Here is a 23,630-nt window from a genome sequence, read left to right on the forward strand (position 1 = left end):
TACTTATTATTCCAAATGGTCTGTTAGCTTCCTTTCATTGCTTTTCCCCCTGGTTGCACTGCTTCCAGATGTGTGTTTTCATATTGAAGCATTTAACCAATCACATTTCAGCCATTATTTGTTGCCAGGGTCAAAAATCTGCCTCAAGGCCTTTACAATCACTTCTGCATATATTCCTAAATAATATTTAAATTGTATGAGGTTATTATTGATTATTTTTTTATGTGGCGCAGCTGTAGCTGCAGGAAGAGGTTTTATAGCCATAAAATAGTTTTTGAGGGTTGGATTGATTCGCTGAAGGCATCGCTAGAAAATGCACGGACCGTATGTGTAAACGAAATTTACCAGATAGAGGTGCAACATGGGGCAGAAAAGGTGGCATTGAAGAGTCTCATTGGGGAAAAAATGGAAAGAATCAAAACCATAAAGGTTGCCTAAAATGGGCAAATCATTCTGTGAGAGCAATTAAACACATACAACCAAGCATGCATATACTCATACCTTGGGACACAATTGAGTGTTCAACAAGCCTACTATGCGGGATTTTTGGATGTGGGGGGAACCCAAAGTACCCAAAGAAAATCCACATAGGCATGGGGAAAATACAAATGGACACATTTGCAAAATCTACGCGCATACTTGTCACAACCAAAATGACAAAATAAATAAAACTACTTTTCAATCTGCACAATACTTAAGCGTGAAGCTGAACATTTTCTGTTCCAGAAGACAAAAAAATGAAATGATTAAAAATGGCTTCACTTTCATTGAAGGAATAATAAGCAGGTGTCACAATGGAAAAGAGATATTAAGTTGGAAAAAATCCTTTTTTGGGCAATGGCGTCAAAAAAAAGTGGGCAAATCATTAAAAATGGGGGAGGTGGCTGCACTCCTTGCGGGAGCCCATTAGAGCGGATCGGCTTTGGAGGGGAGCACTGCTCTACTCCCCGGGTGAGGTAACCCCCATGAGACCCCCTACATAGCTACTGCATCCCAGATGATAGCATCTTTGCATTTTAACCACTCATTCAGCTTTGAAAATTGAACACATCACAGTAGAATGTGAGCATTTTATCCATCCCAATTACTGTTTGTCGCTCGAGTATTTGAAATAACCTCAACATACTAGATGTGAGAATAAGGGTTGTCAAAATTGATGCTTTATGTTATATTAATTCAAAAGAAAAGATTCAAATGTCTAACAAGAAAAGTTAGCTGCAGAAGTGAATTCGTGGAAGAACAAAACTATTCCACCAAAATATTAAAACCTGAAATTGCAAGTGTTGGACAAGTGATGAGGGAAAAATTCTGAGATTATTTCTCAGCCATAAAATCATTTTATCTTCCTCAGAGCAGGATGCATGGAACAATTTAAATGTTGGTCGATTTAGGCAAAAAAAAATTAAAAATTCATAACTTTGCGTCATTTTCCAAGCAGCTCTGAGTCTGATTGTTTTCTTTCTGCCCCAGAATCCCTCGTGTTTATACTCCGTCTCTTTCAAGTCGTCCTTGGTGTATCTTATCTTTCCCAGCTCTGGGATCTCTCGCCTTTCCTCGCACTTTGTTGTCTCCATTTCAGACTCCCTAATCTCCCGCTTTACCCCCATCCATCTCTGGTATTAGCTCAAGCGTCACTCAACGCACTCAAAACCAGCTATGCAGTTTTGTTTCCAATTTTTTTACATGCGGCAACTACAAAAATTCAGCACGCCTAAGTCGTCTAGAATTTGGCCAATATTGAGTAAGAACAAACACTCAAACCTTAAGCCAGTCATAGATCATCCATATGCTATGATGAGAAGAATGAGCAATGAAATTGTCAGTTGTCCATTGTCAATTAACTATCAAAATATCATTAATAAGTACAGCAAACAGAACGACCAAATAGAAAACCCACAAAAAATCAAAACATTACAAAGAGCAATACAAGAAAAGGGGGAACATCACAGCTAGTTGTCATATGAAAACGTTAAAAGGTTAAGCATGAAACTATTACTAAAATAAACTAAAATATTAAAACAAAAAACCTAAATTAAAAGAGGGCAAAATTCAAAAAGAGAAAAATGTGAAGGTACAAAACATGAAATAACTCTAATAATGAGTCAATCTATAAAACATTACAGATGAAAGAATTGATGGATTTAAGCAGCATAACTTAACGCAATTTTTACTGCAACAGCATAATGGGAAACAGCTCAACATATACCAATGAAATGTCTGTAAGATTATATCAGTTTTTGTGAGTATAAAAGCATCGTTCTCATACAAACTGTGAATGGCTGACATGTCAGCATAAACACTCAACTGTCTGACTGATTAATCAATCTTAGTCTTGTGATTGGGTTGACATGTCAGCACAAACACTCAACTGTCCGACACTGATCAATTACTTTTTGCCCTGCAAATGACTAAAACGTATCTGTCCAAAGTCCTGCTGACAACTGTCATTTTTGCCTGTATATAAGACTCACTCACTGGTCATTCGGAGAGGGTTGCAGGACAACAGACTGTGAGCGGTTCACGCTGTTTGAGCTCTCCCCAGTCTGCAGTCTGGTAATAAACGTATTTTCTTTAAATTGGTCTCACTCTTTCTTAACCTGCTCCTTAAGGTGTTTTACAGACCTATCAATGTCCTCACAAGATAATTATTCAAATTAAACAAAACCATACCAAACATCAGCACAATGTCAGTGTAGTAAAAGTGACAATATAATGCCTCAAGGACTGATATATTCAAAGATGATACCTGACATGTTTCTTTAATGACCTTTTGAAGGCGGTTCCCCCATCTTAGAAAACGACGATCATTGGTAATGTCATCCCTTTTGGCTTTACCTAATTATGCGGCAGAGCGCCCTAGTTCAAGTTTCCCCCAATATTAGCACCACACGCACATACAACGATACACACAGACTGTTCTGTGAGCCTCCGTGGGAGTTTGATAGCTTTTCGCTTGAATAGCAACAGTCAGTGTTTACCCGCTCTACCTCGCTGCTGCTTAATTGCGGTAACGAAGGCTTGCTTTGCTCATTTTTAAGCATGAAGAAAATGACTTGAGCTTTTAATCTTACAGAAAAGAGGCAAAAGTGTGATAAATTCACCTCCTTCGACCTTCTGCTGCAGTCAAACTTTTTTCCCCCAAAACAAGACAAATGTGTCATTCTCTCACAGGATTTATAATTTAGTACTGTACACAATCATGACTGGGACTTTAAATTTTTAATTACTACTAAAGCACCTTTCACATACATGCCAAATGTGGAAAGATAAATCTATTTAGAGCATGTGTCAAAGTGGCGGCCCGGGGGCCAAATCTGGCCCGCCAAATCATTTTGTGTGGCCCGGGAAAGTAAATCACCGGACATTTGGTCGACCGGACGTTTGACACCCCTGATTTAGAGTGTTCAACCAGCCTAGCCTGCATATTTTTTGAATGTGGGAGGAAACCGGAGTACCCGGAGAAAACCCACGTAAGCGCCATGCAAGAATATGCAAATTCCACACAGAACTTTGTTAGGCATCTTACCTTGTATGAAGGACTTGAGGCTAGCCAGTCAGGGAATAGCAAACACCTGCAGCAGAAAGGAAAAAATAGAAAAGTTAAATTTGGGCAATTTTTTATTTTTTGATATATATATTGATTTTGCAGCCCAGTTTCGTCCGTGATGTAAAGTCGCTGCTTTATTGACTTAGTTATCTCAGCTTGTTAGCGCCGGCATCTTTACGATGGCACTCTGGCCCGTTGCCCAGCCGCCAACGTCCTCGGTTCCAGAATGCCGTTAAGCTAATGACAAATGGCCCGCCAGTGTTGCACATTGTATACAATCCCCTAATGAAGTGTCTCTTTTAATGTCCAAATATAGGCTTTGTCCTCAGTCCACACTTAGTGTTCGGAAACTCTCCCAGAGTAACCCCCGTGCCCCCTTTTCAAAGTCTTAATCACAATCAAAGTTATAACTGTTTACTCGGAAGTGGGCATTTGAAATTACCTTGGGCAATAAATCACAGTCTGCTTCCCCAATCAAACAACTAATGCCACACCTATAAACACATATGCACTTGGTAATCAAACAAGAACAGGGCATTAGAAAATGTTATCATGGCAGATGAGCACCATGCTGCTTTATGGAGGTGTTCCGGAACTCATACTGTGTTGACAAAACATTATATTCTTGTCTTGGAAAAAGCCATTATGAATAAACTCTTCGACTAATAATTTTGAAACATTTGAAACAAAACATTTTCTGCCTTATAAATAACAATAATGGAGAATGAGCATGTCTTCGTCAGTTCAGAGATCAACGATTCAATCCCGGGCTTCAGCTTTCCCCGTGTGGATGTTTCAAGTCCTCTCTATACCCGCATGGGTTTTCTCTGTGTACTCCCACATCCCAAAAACATGCATGGTAGGCAGATTCAGCGCTTCCAATTTTCCTTAGATACGAGTGTGTGTGTGCTTGGTTGTGTCTATAAGTGCCCTGCCGTTGGCTGGCAACCAAGTCATGGTGTACCAAGCCAAACTGGAATAGCATACACACCCACAGACCTTGTAAGGATAAGCAGAACAGAAGATGAATGAATTAATAATATATATACTGTTACAAAAAAGATTTGCTTGTAACAACAGGTTCACAATAACATCGGAAAATTAGCCCAGACTGGCTCCCAGGGTTGCACGATTACCAGCTAATCACTCTTCTACAAAGACACAAATATTAAATTATTGGAAATGGTAGGTCACGACCGACGGGCGGGCAGTCTAGGGTGTACTCCGCGAACCTGACAAGGACAAGCTGTTTTGAAAATGAATGAATGGTTGGAAATGTCTGACCTTGGTTAAAACAAGCACAAGAAGAAGAGCCACAACTACTTGAGTGGGTACTTGACAAGCCTGTAAAAAGTTGTAACAATCTTTTATCAAGCACTGCAGTGTTGCCACGCTTAAAATGAATATGAAGCTTCCACGTTACCACAATCACAGCGGTTCCAATATCCCTGATTAGTTGCAAACCACTTCTTCACACTATTTTGTCAAAATAAAATAGTGCGCTGAAAAAAAATTCAAGCGAAATGTCAGAATAGGTTTTCCAAAGGCTAGTTAAAAACCACTAAGCCAATTGATGGTAACATTCCACTCCCTCCCACATTTGCAGCCAATTTATCAGTCCAAGGATTGCCATACATCAAGTTTGTGAAAGAGTTACAAGACGTCCGGTCCAATTGGATCTGACTCCACTTCCCTTTTAGCGCCTGAGTGTCAAAGCCAGGCCAGATGACCGGTTAACAAAGGTCTGTCCAATAAAACGAAGAGGCTCACGAGTTCAATTTGCCTCCTACAACGGGTGCTCAAACTCAGACAGAGGCTGCTTCACATACTAGCAAAGGCTAAACTGAGCTGACAGGCGGAGTAACAACAAGAATCACTCTATGATGACACATCACCAAAATAAGAGATGTGGTTTGAATGCGTTGTAGTTTGATCATTTTCACATGGATTGGCATTTTATAGTGAGTTGACTGTAAAGTTCCTAAGTATCAGATAAGGTAATCTAATTTTTTAACCAGGACATCATTTTTTATACTTTTTCTATGGCACCGTTCACATTTAGTTTGTGTTTGGCCCATTCAAATTCTATGAACAACATTTCAGCACACGTCAAAAGGTAGGACATTAGAATGTATTCACACGAGAATCACACCTGCACTCAGCAGAAAGAGTACATAAAAGAAAAATGAATACTGAAGGTAGTTCACCACAGCATCTGCGTCGACAGAGTTGGTGGAAAGAAAAAGGTCACCCCCTGTCATTTGGAAGATTTTAGATTGCGAGAAAGAGGACATGGCAGAGAAAAAATGAATGAAATGTGGTGCAGGATGTGAACTTAAAGTGGAGGGCAATAACATAAAAAAATGCTAACTCCTCAAGCCTCACAAGTGAAGGATAACAGTCAAACGTCTCACTCCATATACACTAACATGGGTTTTTGGCAAATAATTTCATGATTCAGTCATTATATTTCATTATATTGTGATTCCAAAACCCTATAACTAAAGTACTGCTCTATTTAAACCACAAAATGGATAATTTGGCTACAACAATGGTTTGACAATCCATTTGATAAATACATTTCAAACCTCAGACTCGCATTACAGCCATCAGCATATAGTTAGGATCATACTGGGGAGACAAGAGTACACAAATTGGGAGACTTGAAAGACCAACAGGTTTTGACCACTGATTGGTACGAATAATCTTTAAGAAGAAAGATAAATTGATTTGTGAATGACACATAATGTGTGCGTATTAATGTTAACTGTCAGCATGTTCAGTTTTCACCAAACAACATAAGACCTTGATTTCCTGATTGAGACAGAATCTGAAATGAATATCGAGATATGACAACTTTTCCATACTCCTAGTAAGTGAATGGTGCTGATCTTTGATATTAAGAGCATGAGAAAGTGAGCTTCAAGTTTTTTCCATTCAAGAGAGCAAAAAAAAAACTTTCCTGGGGGAATTTATAAAAATGTATGCATGAAAGAGTTGACATCAACAGTCTCTCACACACACACACACACACACATTCGGTGCGACAGCAGTTCATTATGTCCTTATTTGGTTTGATTCTGCAGCACCTTGCATCAAACAGTCACTTCATTAAAAGCCAACCTGGGAGGCCTTAAAGAAAAAGCACACAGCGTAGCTGGCTGGCTGTCAGTGACCCATCGGATCAAAGGAGCCCTCATGCGAACGGCAAGATGGCGGCGGAGATTTGTTTGGGGGAAAAAAACAAGAAAGAATAGCAATCCTCTGATGTTTTCTCCAATCCATATTTCTTCTTGGTTGCTTCCTATTCTGTGGTTTTGAAATCCCGGAAGACCTTCATCTCGCATTCTTCGCCAGCCAACCACGGGATGAGAGAGAAAGGGACTGGATACAAAATGAATTCCCATTAAGGCAAAGAGCTTTGCGATGGTAATCAAAGATTGATCGAGAGGCGATAAAAGCGCGGGGTGCTCATCTTGATTGTTCACTTCAAGAGGGAGCGTGAAAGAAGACAAACTTTGTATGCCTTTCTTCTTTTCAGAAACAGAATGGAAACATCCATCTGTAGTTGGGATTACAGGGATTGAATGCTAAAAGGACAGATTACACAGACAAAGTGGTAATAAACGCAGAGAGTAACATATGTAGATAGAGATTTGTTTGTTTTGTTCAAATTCAATCCGAAGGAAAAGTCATTCGGTTAAAAGCCTGACTTCTATTGTTAGGATTTTGGGGGTAAGAGGTACAAAAACACTCATTAAAGTTACATCTGACTGTTATCAAGGCCCATCATTGAGAATGTCACTCTGGATGCTCCCCATACGCTAATATTTCTTTTTCATTCTTTTTTATTTTGCATTTGCACTTTCCATGGCCGTCTGTGATTGGCTTTCATATGAGCAATGCTCCTGTTTTTTTCTCCTGACTGGACGTGACCTGATTGTAAAAATCCCAGTCTTTTGCTGTCGTTGGCTATTTGTTGCACGCCGCTAAAGTTCTCAGAGCATTAATTAAAAAGGACCAGCATCAGATCTTTTCATTCTCTGTATTTTCTTCTTTTGCTGTTTCAAGTGCAAACAGATGGCGGTGGGATAAAGTGTCACTTCACATTTTGGGGCAACTAATTTATTTTGAATTTTTTTGGGGGGTTGGGGGGTTGCTTTCCCTGGTAATGGGACGTTTCGTCCAAAGACGTTTGGTCCCCGGACGTTTGGTCGACCGAACGTTTGGTCGACCGGACGCCTGGTAGAACGAAAGTTTGGTAGAATGGACATTTGGTCGACCGGACGTTTGGTAGAACGGACGTTTGGTAGACCGGACGTTTGGTAGAACGAACGTTTGGTAGAACGGACGTTTGGTCACCGGGTTCGCTCGCTGTCAAATTATGACAGAGTTTACTGTTGATATTTTGATATTAGATATTTAGATATTAAACTCACTCTCTCTCATGATTATATTTTTGAGAGCTGGTTTGGTCCACCAAACGTCCGGTCGACCAAACGTCCGGTCGACCAAACGTCCGGTCGACCAAACGTCTTTAGACGAAACGTCCGGTCACGGCTTTCCCCATCAAGAAAATCCTGAATTCGATCCACACCAATGTGTTCATACCTCCTATCACATTAAACATTTTCTCCTTTATTAGAGGCTCAAGAAATGTGTGATTTGCATACTTATATACTTTGTATAACCGTAGTTTATATAGTCATTTATACTAGGAGTTGTCTATTGCTTTCATGAAAACATTTATTTGAACTAAGATGAAAAGTCTTGTTTCATCTTTCAAGATGTTGGTTTCATCTAAGAACCAAATGTGTTTTAATAAGCAAAAAAAGATGTTATTATTTTAACTTCAATGGGACTCGGCCTTCTCATCCTCCCCCCATCAAGATAAAAACTTGCGAGCAAAGCATTTGAAAGGCACAAAATGCTTTGGACAGCATGATTGAGCTTCGATCGTGGAGCGATGGCGACCAACGTAAAAGGAGTGAGGTTCGGTGGGATGGTAGGCCAGATGTGACCCACTGCCCCCCATCAATTTGTGTTCATTCACCTTCATTGATTCTTCTCCTTTCATCTTCCTTGCATCGCTTTCCTCTTCCACTTGTCCTCTCCTATCACACATTTTTCCTGTCTTGTGCGAGCAACACCCTGGTCTTTAATCTTTTCCTTCGTCTCTTCTCATCTCATCACGCCCCGTTACCCACACTTCCCGCACTTTAAGTGAGGATGAAGCGAAAAGGATAGCAACGTCATAAGGCTTGGTTGGCCACTAATATGAAACCCTACTTTAAAATCCTGACCTGATTTGAAATCCTTACTCAAGAGTTGACGTTCCTGTCCAAACCAAAGATTGACTTGCTAATTTAGTGCTTAAAAACAACTTGAAAGCCAAGCTTTTAGCAAAGATTGCAGTTATTTTATTGGTGTGCAAGTCCACCAGGCATAAAAAAATGATTCTACTTGCTATTAGGCGGCTCAGTGGGTCAAGTGGTTAGCACGTCGGCCTCACAGTTCTAGATTGAGGGTTCAATCCCATGTAGGTTCCGTTTACATGTTCTTCCCGGACATGCGTGGATTTTCTCTGGATACTCCGGTTTCCTCCATCGAAAAAAACGTGGTCGCAATCGCCTGTGTCTTTGATCACTGTGTCTTTGACAAGATTATTCTGAGAGCCATTGGAAATACATGATCAGAGCCCCACGTACAGAAATGAGTTTTCATTCTTTTGTTTGGATGCAAATAAAGGGCATCTTCCTCTTCTTATGTCTTCATTTCTAACCTGCTTCAAGATGGCGTTCTGCTTTGTCAGGAGATCATTACTGCCAGTGAATGCAATGCGGTCGATACACACTCCCTCAGACACGCATGCAATTTCCATTCAAAGCACATCATGCATAAAGAGGACAAGCTCACCCACACGCTGGCTTACTGGTGTCCTCTTCATTGTTCTTCAGGTAATATGCATGCCTCATTTGCATGAAACACCTGACTGCCAATCCCGGTAAACCTGAATCTTTACACGCCCTACCGTGAACCGTGACAAGTAGTTCTGTGAAGAACTGCTTTGACCACATTAACATAAGAACACTATCTGTTATAGATTTCAGAGAACATTACTGGGGCCTGCAGGTTATATACTAACCTTGTTTGATATGATAATTATTGAAACATTTAATCTGAATCCCTAACCCTGTGTTTAAGACCTAAATTGAAACCCTAACGACCAGTGGAAAAAACCCAAATTCAAGCATCCATTGGTTGAAAACTTGAAAATAAAATTTCACAAATTAACTATGGCCTAAAAATCCACATTTGTGTTCAAATTCAATTCAAAAGCCTTTATTGTCATCATACACAGCTGGGTAGAACGAAATTGGTGGTGCTACTTCAAGCTTTTCAAAGTGTGTTTTCTCAGTAAAAAAAAACATAAATAGTAGTATAAAAGTATAAAAAGTCACATCCCGGCTAGATGAATTCTAAAATATTGCACAGAATTCTAAAATATTGATAATTATATTGTTGATATAATTGGAAACCTTAACCCTTAATTACTTCCAACTAAGTTACAAAACTTTAAAGTTGCTGTTTATGATTTATATTTAACAGATGAAGCCCCATAATTGGCTGCCTCCCCACTAGCATTATAACCCGGTGGCCTTTAGAGTTTGAAATCCCACCTGACTCTTCTTTTCTTCACTTTTTTTTTCTAATCATCCTTATTCTCCAACCCTGAGCTGAGCTGGTGATGAGAACTGGTTGCGTCCCGACGACTTCCAATTAGCAGCCCATCCAAATAAATTAAAAGTCATCTGCCATGCCAAGCAGCCAATTAGTCAGCCTAAAAGAAGCGACCCAGTCCAAGAGCGCTGCCCTCTAGAGGAACGAGGTCATGACAGAGGGGGGCTCACTTGGGAGGAGAAGGTTGCTTGGGGGAGGGCTCTCCTAGAGAAATGAGTGTGGCGTAATGTGTGGGAATATTTGAATAATGACCAGGATTAATTCGTCACACTGTTACTGGCCTCAAGTGGCTAAGAGCACAATCATTTAAATCCTTCTGATGTTAAAATAATATGTTTTAGTAGTACAAATCAAACTAAGGTTTAGCTTCCGAGGCTGATTTAGAGATTCAAAATTAGATTTCAAATTTAGATTTAAAGACAGGGTTGTAAATGAAGGTTTCAAGTTAATGTTTACATAAACTGATTTTCAACAACCTAAATCCTTCTTTTGAATGCTGACCTAGGATATTAAACTTTAGACTTGACACAAACTTGACACTTTAACTCCGGTCTCAACACTAACTAAAACACTAATCCCAGTTTGAAACACTCAATTGAGCTCTGGCCTCAAACTCTAAACATCTTTAAACCTCTTTAAAACCCTAGTGCGAAACACAGAAATAATATACAACCTGACTTCTAAACTAAAAATCTGACTTGAAACTCTAACATTGCCTAATTTGAAAAAACATCTAATATTTTGTCCAAAATCTTCATGTCAAACCCTAAACTTGGTTTCTGAACACAGTTCCAGTTTCGAATTCAATTCAAACCTTGAATTGCTCCAAACTCTATCTTTAAAATCTAACCTGTAACCCTAAATCAAAACCATAACTTTGGTTTAACATCATATTTTCAACACTTTCATGTCTTTCTGTGACTCATAGGTTTGCATGCCGTCATTTGAATGACGTGTCGTGCTGATTTTAGCATTCTTGGTGGACTTTGTTGCTCCACAATTTTAACATTAGACCACTGGCGTCAAAGCACACTGGAAGGAAAGCAGGCTGGGCTCGGCGCCATGGAAACCAGTATCTTGCGTAGCATCTGTCACCATGGCTACGCTTGAACCATGTTGTGAACTGCTCGGAAGACTGTTTTAATCACAAGCAACGTGAACATTTAAAATGACACGAAATGACTAGGCAAAAGTATAAAGAAAACATAAATCTCCTATAAAAATGTTATTGAAAAAATATTTTCATAGATTTGCAAGGTGCACACTCCAGGGGCGTAGTTTGTGTTGGAAAATATTAAACTCATAAATTACTGTATATGTATTCACTCACAAGTAAAAATATATATATATATAGTTCCCAGATAAAAATCTTAAATTGTTTACCCGTCTCAGCAATGGAGTTGAATGTAGTTATTATTAATAAACTGAGTCATCCAATTTGTCAAGCTATTGTGTTGAAAATGTGTTTTTCGAGAGATGGGCATGAAGAAAACGGTAAGACTTTTCCACGTCTTTACTTTTTAAACTTCTACTTCTTTGTCATAGTTTCCCTTTTGTCGTCGTACCTAGAATGCAACACAAGAAGGACGATGTAAAGGACGTGAATTAATGCTCTCCAAAGTAGCAGAGTCAAAATGAATAAGGAATTATCTATTTAGTGTCTCATTTAACGTGGGGGTGTTCGTGTCGTGTGTCCTCGAGGCTTGTTAATGACCAATATTAATGAAGCTCCCTATCTGCGGTCCACACACACGTTTTAATGGAGAAAGCATATGTGCCTGTCTGGATTTAATTGTACTGTATCTTTTTAAACACACACAGACACACCAACACATTTAAAAGTACATAAAGCACCAGAGATATTCCGATGCCATGAAAAGTGTCTTGGGTACTTATATTGGATAAAGTTTAATCTAATCTAATCTAAATGAGGATTAAAATTGTCAAAAAAGGTAAAACCAGGTTTAGCATCAAGACTACCCTACTACTATCGACTGTAAAAAGAAATATTACTGTAATATTGTATTGTGATACTGTAAGAATAGACAACGCCCACAACCCTTGTGAGGATAAGCGCTACGGAAAATGAATGAACCGCTGATAGTGTTGCTAAATTTTCAAGTAATGTTGCTGTTTGGTCTGATTTTGAAATATTAGCCACAGCACAGGAAAGGCTTTTTTTACGGCAAAAATTTGCTTATATCAACAATAATGTGAGAAGCTTGTCGTTAATCAATGAACACGATCCTGGTTGAATTTCTAAATGAGCTGTTAATCAAGCCCCCAACCCATATGATTAACCAACGTGCGTAAATATAGGTACACCTCTGGCTTGATGAATTATTCAGAGCACACTATTGGTTTATGGGCCTTTCGTTATCCTTTTGTCGTCTTACCAGCCTTTATCTGGTCAAAGATTTATCAATTAGACATGGTTGGAGCTACACATTAGTTAGGTCCTCCGGCTCTTGGATTACCATGAACGTCCACCGATGTTGATTTACGGTGCCGTAAATTTACATGACAGTTTTGATGTACTTGCCTAGAATACTAATTTTGGCCTGACAAACAAGTGGCGAAACACCCAGGGTCTCGAATTCAAACCTGCCGATCACCTCTTGCAGTGTGTCATTCGTAGAGTGCCAATTTGGGGTGTGAGGCCAGCTTCTCTTGCCCCAAAGTGTGACATGCCCTACACACTCATACGATTTCTAGCTATATATCGACCAATAGTCTACCTCTATGACTGGTGTGACCCATACTTGAGTATCACAGTTCTGCATACCCACAAACTGAGTGAAAGAAAACCCCCAAGATACAGTAGATTTGTTTTGGGTGGAGGTTACAGTATCAACCATCAAAAATGGTTGTGTGCTCGCTCCAACAAGTTCGGTTAAATATTATCGCAAATATGTGCCTGTGTGTGTATGTCTATAAAGTGGTGGACTGCAAAGTGTGATCCATCCTGATCTCATGTGGACCGTGGGGCTTGGTAAGCTTTTCCATTGTAGCTGGCACATAACTAACACTGCAGTTTTATGGGCCTGTGTGTGTGTGCGTTTGTGTGTCTTTATCTCTTGCCACTAGAAGAAACTGAGTCTGTGAGGTCCCAAGAGAAAGAGAAAAATAAATGAGATAAAGACTGAATGGGAAACTGCTGCAATGTATACAATAGGCAGTAAGGTTCAGCTCCCACTAAAAATCAGTGGGGTTCTCTTGTAATATTCTACAGCAATGCTATTGGTATCTTTGAAGATGAGTTGTACTAAGTCTTGATTAGAATTCTGTCACTATCTTTTAAACATAAGTGAAAAATATTAGCGTAATGTGTGGTGAAGTCACTAATCGGTGTAGTGGTGCATTCGCCTGAATTTGGCGCAGGCATCGTGAGATCAGTTGGCTCTCAGTTAAAGTGTGAAAGTGAGTGTGGATGGTTGTCCATCTCCGTTAAGCACCGTGCAATTGACTAGGATTGATTTGATTTAGAGTAGTCCGCCTTTTGCCCTTAGTCAGATGGGATAGGTTCTAACAAGTGTATTTGAAGAGGGTCTATGCATCTGTCTTGATACTATCAAGCCTTGCAAGCAATGCGATCCTGTCTGATTCAATGATTCATCGTGCAGTCGCATCTTGACAGCCTCAAGTGTCTAACTACTTTGTCGCCATCTGAGAAAAAGGTGGAAGCTGTAGACGTGACCAGGTAGCAACTAGTATCTGGTTGAATACAAGATCAAAGTGCAAAGAGGTTGTTGTAGATAGGCGTGTGCGGTTGTTTGGTCGCCGGTCTTTTGGTAGCCGTCTTTTGGTCTCCGGTCTTTTGGTCGCCCCGACCCAAACAACGGGCGACCAAAAGACCGGCGACAAAACAAGGTAAAACAACATGGTCTACGCATCAATAAAAGCCAACAATGGCCCTGAGCAGTTTCACTGAGCGGATGTGTGAGTGTATAAGAGTTTGTATGTACATGAGTTGTCCCCTTAGGAAGGGACGTCAGTAAGGGTCTTAACAAGTTCTACACAATAAAAGTACAGGAAATTTGGAGCTTTTGTTTAGCCTAATAATTAATAGGGCATTAAGTATGACAAAATAATAATTTGCAGTTTGTATTTAGGGAATTTGAGCAACGATTTAAATGGTAATTATCAACAACCTCTGGGCGACCAAAAGACCGGCGATCCAACGACCGAGTACCGTAGATAGGTGACTTTTTGACAATTTGGTGAGGAAATGCTTAATTTTCTAATTAAATGAACATCAAAAAATGTCAAGAAAAGATGTTTTTGACAGCAATGGATGTTTTTGCTTTTCCACAAACCATTGATACTGAAGTGGCTTTCACGGTTTCACAGCCAAAAGTTATTTCGCTGCTGGTTGCACATACAGTACAATAACGTAAGTTCAATCTTTTCTGTTCCAGTCTATTGTCTCACTAGCTTCCCGGAAGATTATAGTGCGAGGAATACTAGAGTCTAACCGTAAAGTCACACACTCCGCTCAACGAAAACGGGACTGAATGCAGAATTGCTGCCTATTAAAGTGCAAAACAAAAAGCGCCCCACAGCTATACTATCATAGTCAGGTGAAAACAATCCAAAATCACTGGCATTTTGCTCTCCCATTGCTGAAAACTAGCCAAATCCTTCACTCCATTGTGGATTTTTCTTTTTTAATTGCTAGAAATGTGAATCAGACTGTTCGTGAAATGCCAATAAGTATTTTCCGATGTAATTCTGTGTGGTATAACCAAAACAAGGGCTGGTCTGTATACAATAAAGGGGTATCTATCCATTGCTCTATCTACACAGCAGCCTGGCTTCAACCAATGCTCCCTAAAATAACTCAATGTCTAATGTCGCCTTGGTCTCCAGCGAACTTTCAAAATGCCATCACACATCGTGAAGTCGACATGAAGGCGAGCGAGAAGGGAAAAGGGTTGCTTGTCTTTGAAGGTGTCGCTTGAGGAGGTTGTCTAGATACCAATGGAACACACTCGGGACCCATTCAGACTGACGACGTCAAAAAGACAAAGCAGACAAAGGAAGAAGGGGACAGGAATTGTCAAACACACAAGAGACTTACAAAGAAAGAAAAGGTTGACTTGGGACTTTAATGGACAAGGAGAACAAAAGATAGAACCGAAGAATGAGAAGTCAAACTTGATGTGGCTTGTTTGCATGAACAATTTTTAGACTCTTCTTTGTAAAATGTTTTTTTAAAAAGTTCTGTGGGAATTTAGGGGATTACCAGAAAAAAAACATTGATACTGTATCAAAATGGAAGGAAATTATGACAGAAGTGATGTAAATAGTTCTGTATCATAATTGTATTGACTATTCATAGAATATCTATTGGATTACATATCCATAGATTGATAGATTGCAACATAATAAAACTATTAAATTTTATTTTAATTGAAGTATCAATAAATATAATGTTACATTATGAATGAATCAATAATTTTGTATAATAATCCTTCGTCCATTCATTTTCCATACTGCTTCTAACAAGGGTGACAAGCATCGGATAATAATTGCAGCAAATTATTTTGGAGTGTTATTGAGTGAATTGTAATATGTAAGATTTTGTAAGTGTGTTGTTTCATATGGTTTCTGAAGTCAATCCAAAGTAAATATTGTAATTGCAATTATTCGAATGATATTCTAACTGGAGTGCACTGTATTGCTCCACATTGTAATTTTGGTACATCCTATCATACCACATTAGAAATGCATTAAATCAAATTGCACCATACTTGGAAGGAATCATTTTGGAAATGAAGTTAATAGCAACATATCATGCTCTAATTGAAGCAAATGATCCTCATGTTGCCTACTTGAATCACTTCTTAACACAATTGTAGTACCTATACTATAGTATTGCAACCAAATTACGACGTAGCGAATTGTACTGTACTTAACCAGAGGGCTTTTAATGTAATAAAATTGAAATGATTCATAGCATGTATCATAACGAGTAAAATTTATCTCATCACTGAAGTACTAAAATCATTTCACATCATTCTTGGGCGGAAATGTATCGTTAATAGAGTGAAATATTACGCTATCGTAAATGTGTGTTATCAAGACACAGATCTAGTAACTGCTTAGTATATGCCTATCCTCTTTATATTTCTACCCTCATCCTTTCTTCCTCTCCTTTCCTTTCCTTGACCATCTTTGCGCTTCTCTTTTGTCTCTGTCTTTTCCTCTTCAGTCCGACTGCCGCATCCCTGAACCTTTTCAATAATAAAGCGGCTCATCCGTCTCTGGCACATTCCCGCAGGATTCACTCACGGGTCCGCTTTAATGAGATTAGCATGGCTAATGCCTCTGCTCGGTAGCTTGGCCTCTCACTCCGGGACGGGGGTTGTCCCCCTCCACCCCATTTCATACAAGCCCCACGCCAATCGCAGTCAGCATTACAGCAGCAAACTAACGAGATGCAGTAGAGACAGCATGGCGGCATCCATTCCCATGAGGTGGCCTCGACTTATTTCAACTCAACTGATATTTTTGTTTGCCACATATTAATGAGAATTAGACAAACCAAGGACTAACTAAAATAGCTTGAACAAAAAAGGAACTTTCACACACAAAATGGTATTAACTGTTAAGGCAAAAATAATGCAAATAAAGCCACCTTTCATGAAATACTGTTAAACTGGGTGAGGGGTAACAATTTTCCTGATAAAATCCCAAATAACCAAATTCATGAGAAGTCCATGTTGACATTAGAAAGCATGAGAATACTTCTGTAGCCTCACCAGTATATTTGTACATGTCCATAATTCGTTTTTGGATGCCTAAAATGCTCACTTATGTGTACAACTTGAGAATAAAAAGTCTTTTAAGGTTTATCTACTGGTTGGAACTACCCAGTGTGTACATTTTCAGAGTGTTAAAAGGATGAATCATTTCAAATTAAAACAATCTTTAATTTTGCAATTTTTAATTTATCTATTTGTCTGCTTTTAAAACTGCTTTTCTTAAATTATTGGGTAGCTCTGCTTCTTTAGTTAATTGGAAATAGTCCTGCAGCATATTTAATTTACTTCCCTTTTCCCTACTGTTTTAACAGCAGTCCATCTAGGCATGGAATTAGGTTGGCCTCAATTAACCATACCTGTGTAAATCACTAGATTGTATCGCCAGAAGTTAAATACGTATGTAATAATCATTAATATTATGATAACAGAATTTTCTAGTTGTTGAAACCTATTACAGCGACTATCATTTACTCTAACCCTTTGGGGCGGATATATAAAATCCATCTCTCATTGAATATTCATGCGCAGCTATGCATGTTATTGGTATAAATCATCAAGCTAAGTATTAAATCGCATTATAATTCTCAGATGAAAGGTTTACTCTGGGTGGGTAACAGCATTCAAAATTAATCCAAAATAATTGAAATAGAAAATATAAACAGCATTACAATCAAAATGACTAATTAACACAAGACATGAAAAACAGTCAATAAAAGAAACAAATGTAAAAGCACACGAAGGGAGAATACGTGACTTCTTAAAAGGTATACCGGCCACATTGAGTAATTCTGAACTATTTAGTCATGATGAGACTGTGATGCATATTCTCAATCACTAGTGATTCTTGGAGACACTGTTGAATACTACGAATCACTAATTACATTTTTTTCATACCCTTGAAAATGACAAGGTTTGTAACTGCCCGCAGGCACGAAACTTGACTGGAGGGCTGGCAACACTCCCGGTTAAAACGTAAATAAAGGTTATTTCATATTTAAAACAACCCACAAAGGACACAAGACATTCTATGTGGACATTTCTGTTACAACAGATCTCGTGGATTTTTATGTCTCGATCAATCACTGCTAATCAGTAGTTTTCTTCCTGTCTTTAAATCTTAAACTGTCTGCCCAGAAGCAAAATAAGGCATGAATTAACTACAGTTTCTCCTGATGATATCAAATTCATATGTTGCATTTTTAAATGTCGGATCTTAAACCAAACCTTGCACTTGCCTGTCTATGCAGAAAACTCGTGACCGGACGTTTCGGCGAAAGACGTTTGGTCCCCGGACGTTTGGTCCCCGGACGTTTGGTCGAACGGACGTTTGGTAGAACGGACGTTTGGTCGCCGGGTTCGCTCGCTGTCAAATTATGACAGAGAGTTTACTGTTGATATTTTGATATTAGATATTTAGATATTAAACTCTCTCTCATGATTATAATTTTGAGAGCTGGTTTCAACAGTAACAACCCGGCGACCAAACGTCCGGTCGACCAAATGTCCGGTCGACCAAACGTCCGGGGACCAAACGTCCGGGGACCAAACGTCCGGGGACCAAACGTCCGGGGACCAAACGTCCGGGGACCAAACGTCCGGGGACCAAACGTCCGGGGACCAAACGTCTTTAGATGAAACGTCCGAGTATCCAGAAAACTAGACAAGGGTGAATTCACTGCTGTTTCTTATCCTTTCAGTTCAAAAGTGCTGGATTTTAAGTATTTAATCGGCAGGTGTTCGTTCCCTGTTGTGACTTCTACAGAAGCCCGCTTAGCCGGGAAAAGAGTGGAATGAAATTTAAGAGTAAAGTCACAAAAATGTTTCATCTGACAGGCAGCACTCACCAACAGAGAAAAAAACAATAATAAATTAAGTGCCCGCTTGTCTAATTTTTGTTTCTTCACAGTGAGTCGTTAGATCTTAATGAGTCTTTAAAGTCCCAAATTAGCTTGTGTCTCATTAATAACAGTGAAAGAATGACAAAGAATGACAAAAATGTCATAGACAGCTGTCGAAGAATGTTACTGGGGGGAAAAGGGAATAAAAAAACATTCATATGACCAAAAATATTCTATAGATTGTGATTTAAGGATTGTGTTGATCTGTAACAGAAAGAACCCAATAGATTTTCAACAATATCTAATCCTGCAAGTTAGGACTGTCTGGGATCTAAAGTCCAACTAGGAAATGTTCCCAGAATCAAAACCATTTGTTATTCTATCCAAAAATCCTAGATAAATGATTTTAAGAAAAATTGACAGCACTTAACCCTATCACTGAGGATAGATGGTAAAAAAATAAATACATTTAAAAAAATTGGCAAGTATCCTACTGTAATTACTCCTAAATTACTCACCTTTTGCTTTGGAATCGGCTTGAAGCTGATGTTCACTCTTCAATAACAGACTTCACTACGAAGAACCTCCATTGGCAGGCTTTGCCACTCCTTCTACGTCCGAAAATGTCTTCTTTTCTTTCAGTGTAAGCGAGAAAGAGAGTCTCAGAAGCTGTCGGGCAAGAGTGAGGAAAAGAAAAGGAGACAGAGGAGCAGTTATTAATAAAAGTTTGATGGCCGCCAAGCCATTGAGGCACTAGGCTGGAAGCTGAAGATAAAATCAAATCAATTGTAGAGTGAAATTAAGCAGAGAGTGCAAGCGACCCACGTCTAATTGAAAAGAGGCTCCTGGTCAAATAGGTCCTAATATTTATCCAGGAATCCCAAAAAGCAGATTAGGCACGGCAAATTAGTCGCTAACAGATAATAGAAGCTGGAGGTCTGCTTCGCTGAGGATATGGAGATAAAAGTGGGGCCTACCGGTAGACCTCATTTGACTTATCCTGTCAAATAACATCAACCCGTGTAAAACGCACTAACTTAATTTGATCAAGATGCTGAGATTGATCCTGGGGCAACACACAGCAGAAATCCATAACTCACTGAATCAGAAGAGTTGAAAACAGTAAACACAAGTACACAACTGTCATGCCTCGTATATAACTATAGTGCTGCTTTCAGATAAAAGCTTGTATGCCATTGGATAGAAGAAGCTAACCACATACCTGTCCACATATATGCTTTTGCTATATTTTATATGTTTTTGATCATTTCAAATTGTCGTATAACAACTTTTGTACGTTTTTTTTGTAAAACCAATCTCATTTTACCCATTTCGGCTCAAATCGGGATCGTCTCGGTCACGTGTAGCAGACAAAATCATCATCATCAACTGCTAATCTGTCATCCTTTAAGCATGATATCCGCACGCATTCCCCGTTCACAGGCCTGCCTTTTCACTATATTAATATAGCTTGTCAGAAAGCAATGTACCCAGACAGTCAAGCTATCAGCATCATACAGCAACATCGACAGAATCTTGAATTTAGTGCATACAAAAGCGTAACTATGTCCACTTTGGGGAAAATTTCAGACTTTTAAGTGTGCCCTATGTGAGCAAATATGTGCCGCGTTGCATTTGTACGGTTTGTTAACATTAAACATGGGGAATTGCAATCATTAATAAGAGGAGCAATTGGCCAAGGTTGACAGGTATGAAATCATGTCAGGATGTCAACTGTGCCATTCAGCAATCTTTTAGCCACACACCTCCAGAAAAAAAAACAGTTAACCTACTTTTAATATAAAGACTCTCGAGTTATGCAGCCTTGTCAAACACTTACTGTAATGAAATAATTCCTTGTCAATAATTCGTAGAACTCACCATAAGGCTAGTAATACTATGTAAAGTATACAAAAGAAATGTCACATACATTCACGCAGGTAAGGAAAGGTATTCTCTCCACCGATTACTTAGATCACAGGTGTCAAAGTGGCGGCCCGGGGGCCAAATCTGGCCCACCGCATCATTTTGTGTGGCCCGGGAAAGTAAATCATGAGTGCCGACTTTCTGTTTTAGGATCAAATTAAAATGAAGAGTATAGATGTATATTACATTTCCTGATTTTCCCCCTTTTAAATCAATAATTGTAATATTTTAATCAATTTTTTCTGTGTTTTTAGTTCAAAAATCATCTTGTAAAATCTAAATATATATTTTAAAAAAGCTAAAATAAACATTGTTTTAGATCTATAAAAAACTGAATATTCAGGACTTTTAATCCAGTTCTTTTAATCCATTTATAAAAAAATATATATAAATATTATATCTAAAATGGTCCGGCCCACATGAAATCAAGTTGACGTTAACGCGGCCCGCGAACCAACCCGAGTCTGATAACCTTGACTTAGATGTTCACCTTCCAATATAGAAGAAACTAGTCTGAGTCGACTCCCCTTTACCTGATGAGATAACATACCATATCATCTCCATTTCTGTCAGCGCCCCCCACCAATGCCCCCCCGTCCGAACCTTTCTGCTCCTGCCTGTCTTCCCGTCTGTCATCTCATGCTAACCTCATGACAACAGTTGATCCGTGCAAACATTTTCCCACGGGCTGGAAAAAAAAAAGCCGGAAATAGTTTCTCTCCCGCTCGGGAGAATGTCAGTGGCGGCACGTACGAAGGTCAGCGGTGACGTGAACGTTTTTTTCTTTACTTTTTTTTTATCCCATCTGCATTTATATCCTAAAAGTAAAGGTTAGGGTGGCCAGGAGCATAAGCATGACAAAGAGTGGGTATAGAGGAAGGCGGGACCACAATCATGAGTAAATGTCAGCTTACTGACCACAAAAACACTCTGAGGCAGTGGTCAGGCAGACGTGGCAGCCAGAAAAAAAGCCCCTGGAGGAGGGGGAAAATATGGGAAATCTATCTTGCATAATAGAAATAAACACAAAGTCTACAAGTAAACCAGAGTGACACGGAAAAAAAAAATGTATGGGTGAGAACTTATTTTGTCTGTTGTTCATTATGGGCACAATTCCAATGTGCAAAATGGAAATTATTAAAAATATAAAAGGTGTATTCTGGTAAAAATTGATTTTTTTTAAAGTCAATATTGCACAGGAAGATGCCCAACATTACTGTTATTTTTCAGATTCTAAATCGCAACAGCCAAAGAATACACGACAAAGAAGAAAAAATATACAAGTTTTGCACACGTTTGGCAGAGCATTTTTTAAACAGAAAACAAAAACAGACAAATATACAATAGTAAAATGGAGGAAAAAGGGCTACGTAGGCATCTGTTAGCATAGCACTTTTCAGATATCTATAGCCTTAAAAACAACATAAGCTGTTGTTACCTACTTACCAATTTCATCATACGCAGCTGGGTATAATGACAATTAGGCTTTTGTCGAGTCAATGATGACAAAGCCTATGTCCGATTATTATTCTTATTATTATTGTTAGTCAGAGAGAGAAAAAACATAAGTCACACTTGAATATTTGTCCCAGGCCCAGCCAAAACTATGAAAAAAGTGTGACTTCTCATCCGGAAAATACGGTAATCTTACAGTATAATGCACATCTAGTAGTAGTCAAATTTCACAGAGGATTGCATATAAATGCCTTGTATTTGTCTCTCTATGTTCATGCATTATTGTATTCCAGTAATGCATTGTAACATTACCACAAAGGTGCCATATGCCCTCTGTGGTGTTTCTAAGTGTATGAACATGAATGTAGGAAGCTTAAAAGCATTTAGTCTTAAGTCTTTATGTTTAGTTGGAAAATAGATTTTTACTGCTGCTCCTTGTGCTCCAACATTAAGTTTTTTCTATGCTCAAGTTTTTACAAGAAAAGTTGTTTTTCCGAACAATGGCTGGAAAAACTCACTTTGATCTTTTGACAAGCAAAGGTAGTGCAAAATGTGTTGTGTACAAACACATTGTGTGTATTATATGTGAGAGAGTCATGGTAGCCACAGTGTGTAAAAGGGAAACATATTCTTCTTGTCAGTATGTGTCACATCATTAATGTCATTTATTTTCCGCCCAGATATAAATGATAATCCACAGGGTACCAAAAGAAAAAAAGGCAACAACGCACTTGATCATTTACGACGTTCAATGCAAATGCTCAAAAGCTTGTCAGTTATTGATGATCAGTGCCACCGTGCACAATAACCAAGCAAAACAACCTCAAATACAACAATGCAGCACATTTTCCAACAAAAGCCAAAGAAGAGGACATAAAAAGGTATCTGGCGGGTGCGTGACAGGAAAAAAAAATCCTGCCCAAAAATGAAACAAGCTTCTGTGCAATGAAACAAACAAATGACGGGCAAAGAAAGAAAGCATCGCTTCGATCGGGCCAAAATAAATGAGCCAAAATGATGTTTTGATCCAGCGCTGCACCCGGCAGTCAACTGGAGACCAACATCCATCACGGGGAAGGAGATGGATATTATGGGATGGAGGCAGGGGTGTGGAAAACACACATTTTTTTCCACAAAACATCTGAAAGATGAAATAGGGAGAGAATAGATAGCTGAAATAATTCTTGTAATACTTGAACTGTATGGTTTTACTTTAAAACTAATTTAAAAAAACATGGACATTTGCGTTGTAGATTGATTTTGATATTTACAAAAACTCAACGAAAAAAATAAAATAACCACAACAATACAATCCTAAATACAGAAAAATTCCAATTAGACTTATTAATTTTTTAA

General features: G+C 38.9%; 1 protein-coding gene across 6 annotated transcripts in view; it reads right to left on the reverse strand.

The window, feature by feature from the left end:
• LOC144077678 (protein phosphatase 1 regulatory subunit 29-like) overlaps positions 1-23,630 on the reverse strand; it is a 91,257-nt gene that overhangs the window by 47,415 nt on the left and 20,212 nt on the right. For all 6 annotated transcript variants that reach the window (XR_013301065.1, XR_013301064.1, XR_013301066.1 and 3 more), the window contains exons 3-4: positions 19,412-19,562; positions 3,527-3,572 (exon numbers count right to left, since the gene is read on the reverse strand). The gene's annotated coding sequence lies outside the window, so the exon portion shown is untranslated. The remainder of the gene's footprint in view (positions 1-3,526; positions 3,573-19,411; positions 19,563-23,630) is intronic.

The sequence above is a fragment of the Stigmatopora argus genome, chromosome 7, assembly GCF_051989625.1.
Source record: "Stigmatopora argus isolate UIUO_Sarg chromosome 7, RoL_Sarg_1.0, whole genome shotgun sequence".
NCBI classification, from domain to species: Eukaryota; Metazoa; Chordata; class Actinopteri; order Syngnathiformes; family Syngnathidae; genus Stigmatopora; species Stigmatopora argus.